This window comes from Papilio xuthus, unplaced genomic scaffold (genome assembly GCF_000836235.2).
Source record: "Papilio xuthus unplaced genomic scaffold, Pxut_1.1 DF825928.1, whole genome shotgun sequence".
Taxonomy (NCBI): domain Eukaryota; kingdom Metazoa; phylum Arthropoda; class Insecta; order Lepidoptera; family Papilionidae; genus Papilio; species Papilio xuthus.
The window spans coordinates 4,236,177-4,245,277 of record NW_013532721.1 but is presented as its reverse complement, the minus strand read 5'-3'; positions in this window follow the sequence as shown (position 1 = coordinate 4,245,277).

The following is a 9,101-nucleotide window of genomic DNA, read 5'->3' as shown; positions in this document are numbered from 1 at the left end:
AGCGAGGAACTGATAGATATCATTTGAACTAACAATCATAACGATTTAATCTAAGATTCAAAGATTACTCACAAATTGCATTTAATCAAATCACAAGTAGAACACGATGATGATCTGAACACCGATTACCTTGTCCACATATTCTGGTTCTTACTAGTAGAAGTCGACTATATCACAAAGTACGATATTAGCCCTACATTTGCAGAAACGTAATCTATTTTGCATCATATTGACATGTGGCTTCTATATAAAATATAAATATGAATATACACCAGCCTAGGACGCAAGTGTATTACCCTAGAACAGTCTTTCCCAAAGTGGGCGATAACGCCTCCTTGTGGGCGCTGCAGGTCTCAAATTGCGGGTTACAGTATTCCGTTTAGAATTCTCCGTTAATATACATATATAGATCACAATCATAAATTAATTAAATTTGAAGTTATAGTGGTTTTTAAATATGTGAAAATATGGGGGCGCTAAAAATATATATATTCTCAAAGTAGGCAGTCAACAAAATAAGTTTGGGAACCACTGCCCTAGAATGAGATGGATATATTGTGGGAAAGTTAAAATAAATATGAAGAGTGTGACAACTGAAATGATGAATAAAAAAACAATTTGGGGGATTTTTGACTAAATTGCTAGTTTGCCTAGAAGAGACGTTTACAGTTTCTGGGATTGCGGTGGCTGAGCGCAGCTCAGAAAATGCAACACAGCATAAATCTCGGCGATTTGAGAAGTTATTGGGCGGATCGCACATAGTGAGGACAGGTAGGATCAGGTATGTCGCATCTAGATTTTATATTATTGTATTTAAAATTGATTTAATAATATTATAATTTCAAACTCGAAGTAATATCGTGCGCTATACATTTTATGCACGTGTAAGGTATTTAAAGGCAAAGGACAGGTTTTGCGAAATCCAAAAAATAAAAAGATCAAATCCTTTCACTTCATACAATAAGTTATTTCTGTCTTTATAATTACTAATTATTTTGTTGACGCAACACTTGATCTACACTTTTGTAGTTAAGTGTACTTATAGATTTCATAGTTTTTAGGGTTCGTACGTCACAAGTAAGTAGTTTTTTTTGGTATTCAAAACGTTTTGTTACTAAAATAACCACTTGAATGCGTACGAAGTAACTTGAAGGTCTATGACTAAAAATAGCCTGTGATTGTTCTCAAAATCGAAATACGAGTAATCATATAAAATAGTACGTTATTAACCGGAGAACATAAGAAATACTACTTATAAATTTACTTTAAAACAATTAAATTTACATCCAATTTTTTGGCAAACATTTCGGAAGCCTTCGCATTTTTGTGTGTATTTATATAACCTCAAATCCCTGAAATAGCGAAGTGACCGTTGCCCATAGACATACGCAATTGCATATGCGTTGCCTACCTTCAATCGACGGAGGAGAGGATGCACAGAAAGAAAATATTTTACGTTCCCATGCATCCTCTCATCCGGAAAGTCCACTTCCACTTCCCATCCTTTCCTTATAAGAAAAAGGGTGGAAAGGGAAAGTGGACTAAATTAGGCCTCCGGGAGGCACACTCATCAGACGAAACGCGGAATTGCTTCCACTACACGCCTGTCTTCTGTGTGATCATGGTCGCCGGACGAGCCGGGCCAATTAGTGCGATGTTAAAGCGGGCTCTACCACTTTTAAAACGCGTGATCATAACTCAATAACCATGATAGAATTGTCTCATATTAGTGTGCGATACAAATGTCAACAGATATTCCCAAATATTAGCTAAAGTAACATTCACTAAATTAACAGATTATAATCCAAAAGGCTGAAAATCTAAGAAATACGATTATAATTAAATAACTTTAAAAAGTTATCTTTATTACCATACGAAATAATAAAAGTTCAAAATCCATATATTATCGAATAAACACGACATGGTGCAAATTAAAACAAAAATAAAATAAATAAGAACCCAACTCTTTAAACGTCCTACAAAGGTGCAGTCCGCAAGTTTAGTAGGTAAGCAATTTCAATTTAACATAGAGCAACCATAACACAGACAGATCAATCAACGAATATATATGAAAAAATATTGATTTTTTTTGCACATGTTTTTTTGACATTGACATTCTACAATGATATAGACGTGTGCTTAGAATGTTAATAGTTTCTAAAAATAATTAATACATAAATAATAAACTTATTTAAAAAAAAACTAGCAAGAATTCATTAAATTTAAATGTACAAAACTGCATACAAGGTAAATCAGTAAAACAAAGTATACATTTAAATTTAAATCAAGCATTTTATATGATAGCGTTGAAAGTGTTTGATAATAAATTTAAATGCCTCATATTTAATTTCCATATTGACATACTACAAATACTTACAAGACGACTTCTTTTAAATTAATACTTATTTATAAAACAACACATTCAAAGTCACAAATGCTTCTACATGTATAAGGATATTATTGCAACATTCATAGAAATATTTGCTTTACTAAAACGGAAACTTCCTCGTTTAAAATTAAAATAATTTATATAGATTTCATTGAAATCGTTAAACAATATCTTGGTTTATAACCTTCTAAATGTTACAATACTAAAGTAACATCATCAACCTTCATTATGAACATTACGTCCCGGAGACCTAATTTAGTCCTCTTTCCCATCCCACCTTTTTTCTTATAAGGAAAGGATAAGAAGTGGACGTGGACTTTCCGGATTAAAGGATGCATGGGAAGGGAAAATATTTACTTTCTGAGCATCCTCCGTCGATTAAAGGTAGGCAACGCATATGCAATTGCGTATGTCTATGGGCAACAGTCACATCGCTATTTCAGCGATTTCAAGTGGCCGATCGCTCGTTTGCCACCTTATTATATAAAAAAAATCATACTTCATCATTATCAACTTAAATGTCTTTAACAATAGTAGTAGACATTCTGAAAAAATATTGTTATTTATATAAATTATGAAGTGAATAGGCGTTGATTAACCGTGTTTACAACATGTCAAGTTTGTGGAATTAAGTGTTCCATTTCTACGAAATTGAACGTGAGTTCTTTGCACATTTGTTTTGGGATTTTTTCTCGTTCGCAATAATATCTACCAAATCAAACGATTGTAATGTAATATTTTCGTGTTCGTTTAACCTTATTTATTGTATTCTTCTATAATACGTTTGAAGACGCCTTTCCGAACAATAAGATTGGTGGTCAGTAATAATTATTCTTAAACAGTCACGTCTGTTGTAAATATGATTTGTTTCGAATAAATTTTATAGAGCGTCGGTGGCTCAGGTGTTTAAGCACTTGACTTGCAATCTGCAAATCCTGAGTTTAAGCCCCGCCACGTACCAATGTGTTTTTCGATTGTAACATATGTACATTTATCCGACTTTCATACGGTGAAGGAAAACATCGTGATGCAACCTGCACATATCTGAGAAAGATATGTGTGAAGTCAACCAACCCGAACTGGGCCAGCGTGGTTGACTATGGCCTAAGCGCCCGTAATATAGGGTAGGCTCCGAGCCCCTCGGTGGGGACGTATAGTGAGCTGATGATATTTATGATATATAAATTTTAAACATGTGCATTTATTTTTAAATTATATAGATAATATTTATATTAAATATTTATAGAAATTTGATTATAACTTATACCTAATCAAAGCAAAGGAAATAAACTAAATTAATTCATAATAAAATTTATGTCAAAGGTATAATTTGACCGAGCTCGCTTCTCAATGGTATTCTTAAACAACAAGTTTTCTTAATTTAGTGCAGATAATGCAAGAGCCAGCGCTAACTTTAATGAGGAAACTTGCTTCATGTAAAAAGGTAATTTAAAGAACAATTTTCCTTAATTAGGTCGCAAAAACAATGAGCCTGTTAAGTTAAACTAACATTTGTAATGAATAGAATAAACTTATTGAATTTATCACAATATCAACTATTTAATAATATTTATCTCAAAGGCCGGCTACGCATCTGCGGTTACTCTGGTATTGCTGATGTCCATGGGCGTCGTTAAACACCTCGGTGTTCCAGCGGGAACAGAAGAGGGCAAACGAGCAGCGGCTCGTTTGCTCTCTTCTGTTAAAAAAAAAAAAAACTAATACCAAGTTTATTTTGCTAACATCGACCGTTACAATTTGTTAGTTTGTATGAAGACCGATTTTAAAATATCAGTTTACTGTGGTACTGACACATTTCTTTAAAATTCATACATTTAGTCTTTAACGGTTTCAAAAAACATTATAATACTTATTTTAATACGAGAATGGCAATATATTTTAGAGATTTAAACGGATGCACCTCTAGTAATCTGACGGCAATTTAAATTCATATCCCGAGCTTAACCCTTATAATCCTAAAGGATCGTTTTTAAAGTGCGATCATGTATCTACAATATTAATTCTGCAGGCGAAGCGACACGATGGCGGCGCTGCGGGACACCCGAGCCTCGTTCCCAACACTCGACTCCAACACCATCTGTATTTTAATATGTTCAACGTTTTAACCACTATGTATACTTTCAAGTGCTGGAAGAGTCAACTAACCGTCCTACTATTTAAATGTAGTAATAATATGTTACTCTTACAGTGGCATCCAACTAATTGGGTTAATAATATCGTAAAATGTCGTTACGACAATCAAAAACACGCATAACAACTCTTCAACGCATACACGCCATCTTCTTTCGATCGTTCATGTTGTTTATTCCGTAGACTTGGAAACTCGTGATTAACGCCTCTTAAATTATGTATTTCTAAAGTGTGATAGACGCTGTCTTTCAACTTTATTTTGCCGATTCATTGAAACCCCAGCCCTGTTACTCTCACATATGTATATTTGTAACGTGGAAATAAAGTAAAATAAAATAAAAATATTAAACAAATGCCTGTCATTTACCAACTTTCGCAAGTATATTTGTGACTGATACAGCAATGTACCATCACTCTTCTAATTGTGACTCAAATAAATAAGCAAATAGCCTATAGTACAGTCAGTACATAAAGATATGTGTGAAGTCAACCAACCTGCACTTGGCCAGCGTGGTTGACTATGGCCTAGTCATCCGTGAGGCTAGGCTCCGAGCCCCTCAGTGGGAACGTATAGTGAGCTGATGATGTACAGTCAAAATAAAATGCAAGCTAAAGTACGCAAGCAGTTCAGTACACTCCCGCATAGAAATGCGTTGCTAAACCACGGGTTTGTGTGTAAATTCATTATGAATCTTAGCTTATTTTGTGCAAAGGATTTTCTTCCTACGAGTTTATACAGTATATAAGATACTAACTGTCGCCCGCGATAGTAGATAGTCGCTAAATGTACCATTAGTGACGAGCTGGCGAAGAATATTTGTCAGCTCATGTCCCCACCGAAGCATCCTAATGTGCCCGAGAGGCTCTCGAGCACTGAAAACATTTAACTATGAAAATATGTTGTAAATTATCTAAAAACACATAAATATTTTCATATTATTTTTATGTCATATTTTCGACACAATATTTGTATGTCATATTTTCGACATAAATATTAGTGATATAAGTTAGCTAAACAAAACAAAATGTTAGCTCTTAGTGGTCGTCTAGTAAAAACTCATCTCACATTTGTACACAAGCCGACGTTGGCAAATGTTTGCGAAGCGCCATATTGCACGGTCTCTAGTCGTACTTGCATTGCAACTCTTTACTGCAAACTCTACCGACCAATTGTTACAATTCATTTCACACGTTTCATGGATACATACTTGCATTTTCATTATGAAAATTTCTGAACTGATAATTAACTTGATAATTTAAAACGCAACATCTACGCATTTTATAGTTAGTATTAGGGTTGCCTATCATATTCTCGCATATATATAAATATATGCGAGAATATGATAATATATATAAAAAAAAATATCAGTCTCTTGACGTTAAACTTGAAGTCAAAGTCCCGTCAAAATCAGACCAACCGTTTCGGACATTACCCGGAACAAACGCGGACTTTACAGACAGTCAGACAGAAAAAAATAAATCCATATTTTAAAGTAACCATGTTAACGAAATGTTTTATAAATATTACATATAGACACTTCTATTACGACGCCAAAATATTAGTGATAAAACATGTTGTTGTCTCATACATTCCCTTTGATAAAACTGAGATGAGGAATGTTTCTCCTTTCAGATGTTTTTGGAGCGAAAACAATCGCTTGTGTTGCTTGTATCGGTGGACGTATACAATTGCTTTTCGTATGTTTTATTTCTGAAGTTGGTATATTCTTTTTGTCACTATGAATTTTACTATGTAAAATATTATAAATGCGAATGTTTAAATGGATGGATAGATGAATGGTTGTTTGAACGTATCTCCGGAACAGATAGAGCATAGATCTCGCTGAAATTTGGTATAGATGTAGAACATATTCTGGAAGAACACGTATGTACGCTAGTAATTAAATTTGTTTTTAATTCCACGCAGACGGCGTCTCAGGCGACAGCTAGTTAAATATAAAATCTCTACAAACTATGACTTATTTATAAACGTAAACAAACTTCACTGTTTGATTTCAAAATAAATGCTTAACTTAAAGGCATTGGAAAGCTAAGTATCGCAGCATTGCTTCGATAACTTATTTCTTTACTAAATTTACCGCTCTAGAAGTTTTTTCATTTAAACTTCTGTTCAAGTATCAAGTTTGGTTGGTCAATCATTTAACATACTTATCGATAAACTTTAATAATAAATTGATGCGTTTCTTATAAATATTTGAAACCATCGCACGTTGTAATATCATACTAAGTTCAGTTCTCTTTCTCTACCTAACATTTTTATAAAGAAAGAATTGGAAGGGGATGTGGATTTGATGGGGGAGGAGAGGCATAGGAAGGGGATATATACATTTCCTGTGCGTCTCCTCGTCTGTGGATTAAAGGTAGGCAAAGCAACTGCAATTGCGGATATCTATTCACAAAGACGCTGGCTCTTTTGCTATCTTATTATAAAAAAAAATATAATATATCTAATACAGAGCTAATCCATAATAAGATAATTTTTTTTGTATTAAATAGACTAAAAGGCGTTGGTAAGATGAATGCAGATTAAAAGCGAGGAGAACAATAATACTCAAGTAACAGCCTCTTTAGAAGCTCTGGCAAAGTAACAGAAAGATCTTCCACTTGAATATTTATTCAAGTACCAATAACGGCGCCCTGTGAGCAACATTCGATTTTCTCGATAAGACAATGTTCATTTTAATTTTCTTTCATTAAAAAAAACAACATGATAATATTACGTAGTACATCTTTTTTGAAAATTGTGGTCACGTAAAACTGTGCGTTTAGTTACATAAATTGTAACTAGATGGCGTTGTAGTTAAAAAGATTGTGAAGATCCTGGATGAAGTACACTTTGCATAATAATTTTTTATAACTTATTCAAACTTTCGTGAGACATTATAATAAACTTATATAAAAACGGCTAAACACTCAAGTATATTCGTCCGACATAGCGACGGGCCGAGTCCGCGAAATAGTACCAGTCCAACTCACCCTGATGAACATCCCCTGATGGGCTCGAAACTAGTCGGTGCCGCCACCTGACGAATGTACGTGAGTGTTTAGCCGTTTTTATATATTTTTTTTTACATTCAAATTGTATTTAAGTATGTCATTTGGATCCATTCATTAGGATTTATTATTATTTTTTATTTAATTAGATTACTCATTAGGAGTTTCCTTGTAACTATTGTAGTTTTGTATGCGTCTAGGTTGATGCGTTGATCTCACAAAGGCTATCTCATTAAAACTTGTTTGTAGCGGAAATGATAAAAGTTTTCTACAGAGAACTGCAACAAAATAGTATTCAGATATTCTTGTTTAGCTAGTTTATAACATTCTTTTATGCGTAACTAAAAATAATTGGAATGACAAAGCTTTTTTACTTAATTATATTTCACGTGTACATTACCTTTTTAACACCAGCTCCTTAGAAATTAAGCAAACGAAACGTATGCAGTATGTTATTCTCTACTTGTATTTTAACTTATATTTTTAAGTTAAAACGTTTTTTCAGACTTATTATACAATAATAAATCAGAAAAATCTTTGACATAGTCTCTTAGAATTTTCGGTTTTGAGTTGAATTTTAAAAGTATTAGAAACCAGTCACTTAGCTGTTAAAGTGACTCGTGAGTCTTTGTACATCTGCGAAACTTAATTCGCATTTCTATAAGAGCTTAAGCTTTCCGTCGAGCTTTCAAGTTTCATTTTTGAGATTTCGCTCCTTAATTATAATGTCTGTAAATTTCAATACAGTCAGATTAATTTTTAGTAAGATGTTGGATTTTTTGTCATTAATTATGCAATGGTTTTTCAACCATGATGTATTTAATTAAGTAATTAGAAATTCAATTAAGTAATTAGAAAAAAAAACAATTAAGGTTTTTAAAGTCAATCAAACAGTTACAAATTTAAATGTTCTGTGGGAGCGATTAGATAGCGTCAATAGCCTAATGGTTAAGGGTACGGATTTCCGATCACGAGGTCGGGGGTTCGAATCCCGCCATTCGACTATTGTCGTAAACTATATCCCAGCACAAGCCTAGAGCTTAGTTGGAATTTTAAAAGAAATATTAGTAAATTTACAAAAAAATCTGCTAATATTTTAGTTAAAAAAAAATAAAAATGTTAAACTTTACGATTAAACAAACCAGGCGTAGATATTTTTAAAACAATTTTTAAGGGAGTTTAATTGTTACATAAATCTGAAAAGCAAAATATTTCATTTGGTAATTATTAATACGTTTGTTTAAAATAAATAATGTTTACAGAATATTATTTATTGTGTAACAAAAAAAAATTACCGCGACTTTATTTCTAAATGGAATTAAATAAATGTTGGATCCCTCTCCGTTTTATTAGAAAAATATCAATTTAAATCATATAAATCTAGACTAAGTAAATACAGAATTTATATAATTAAAATTAAAATAACAGTTTGAATTACTTAAAGCTCTAACTTTGGCACCAGTATCTGAAAGTTAGATAGAGCAACCGCTTTTTAACCTTATCTATGCTTTCCTATTAAAAAGTTGGCAACCTACCTGCTACTTAT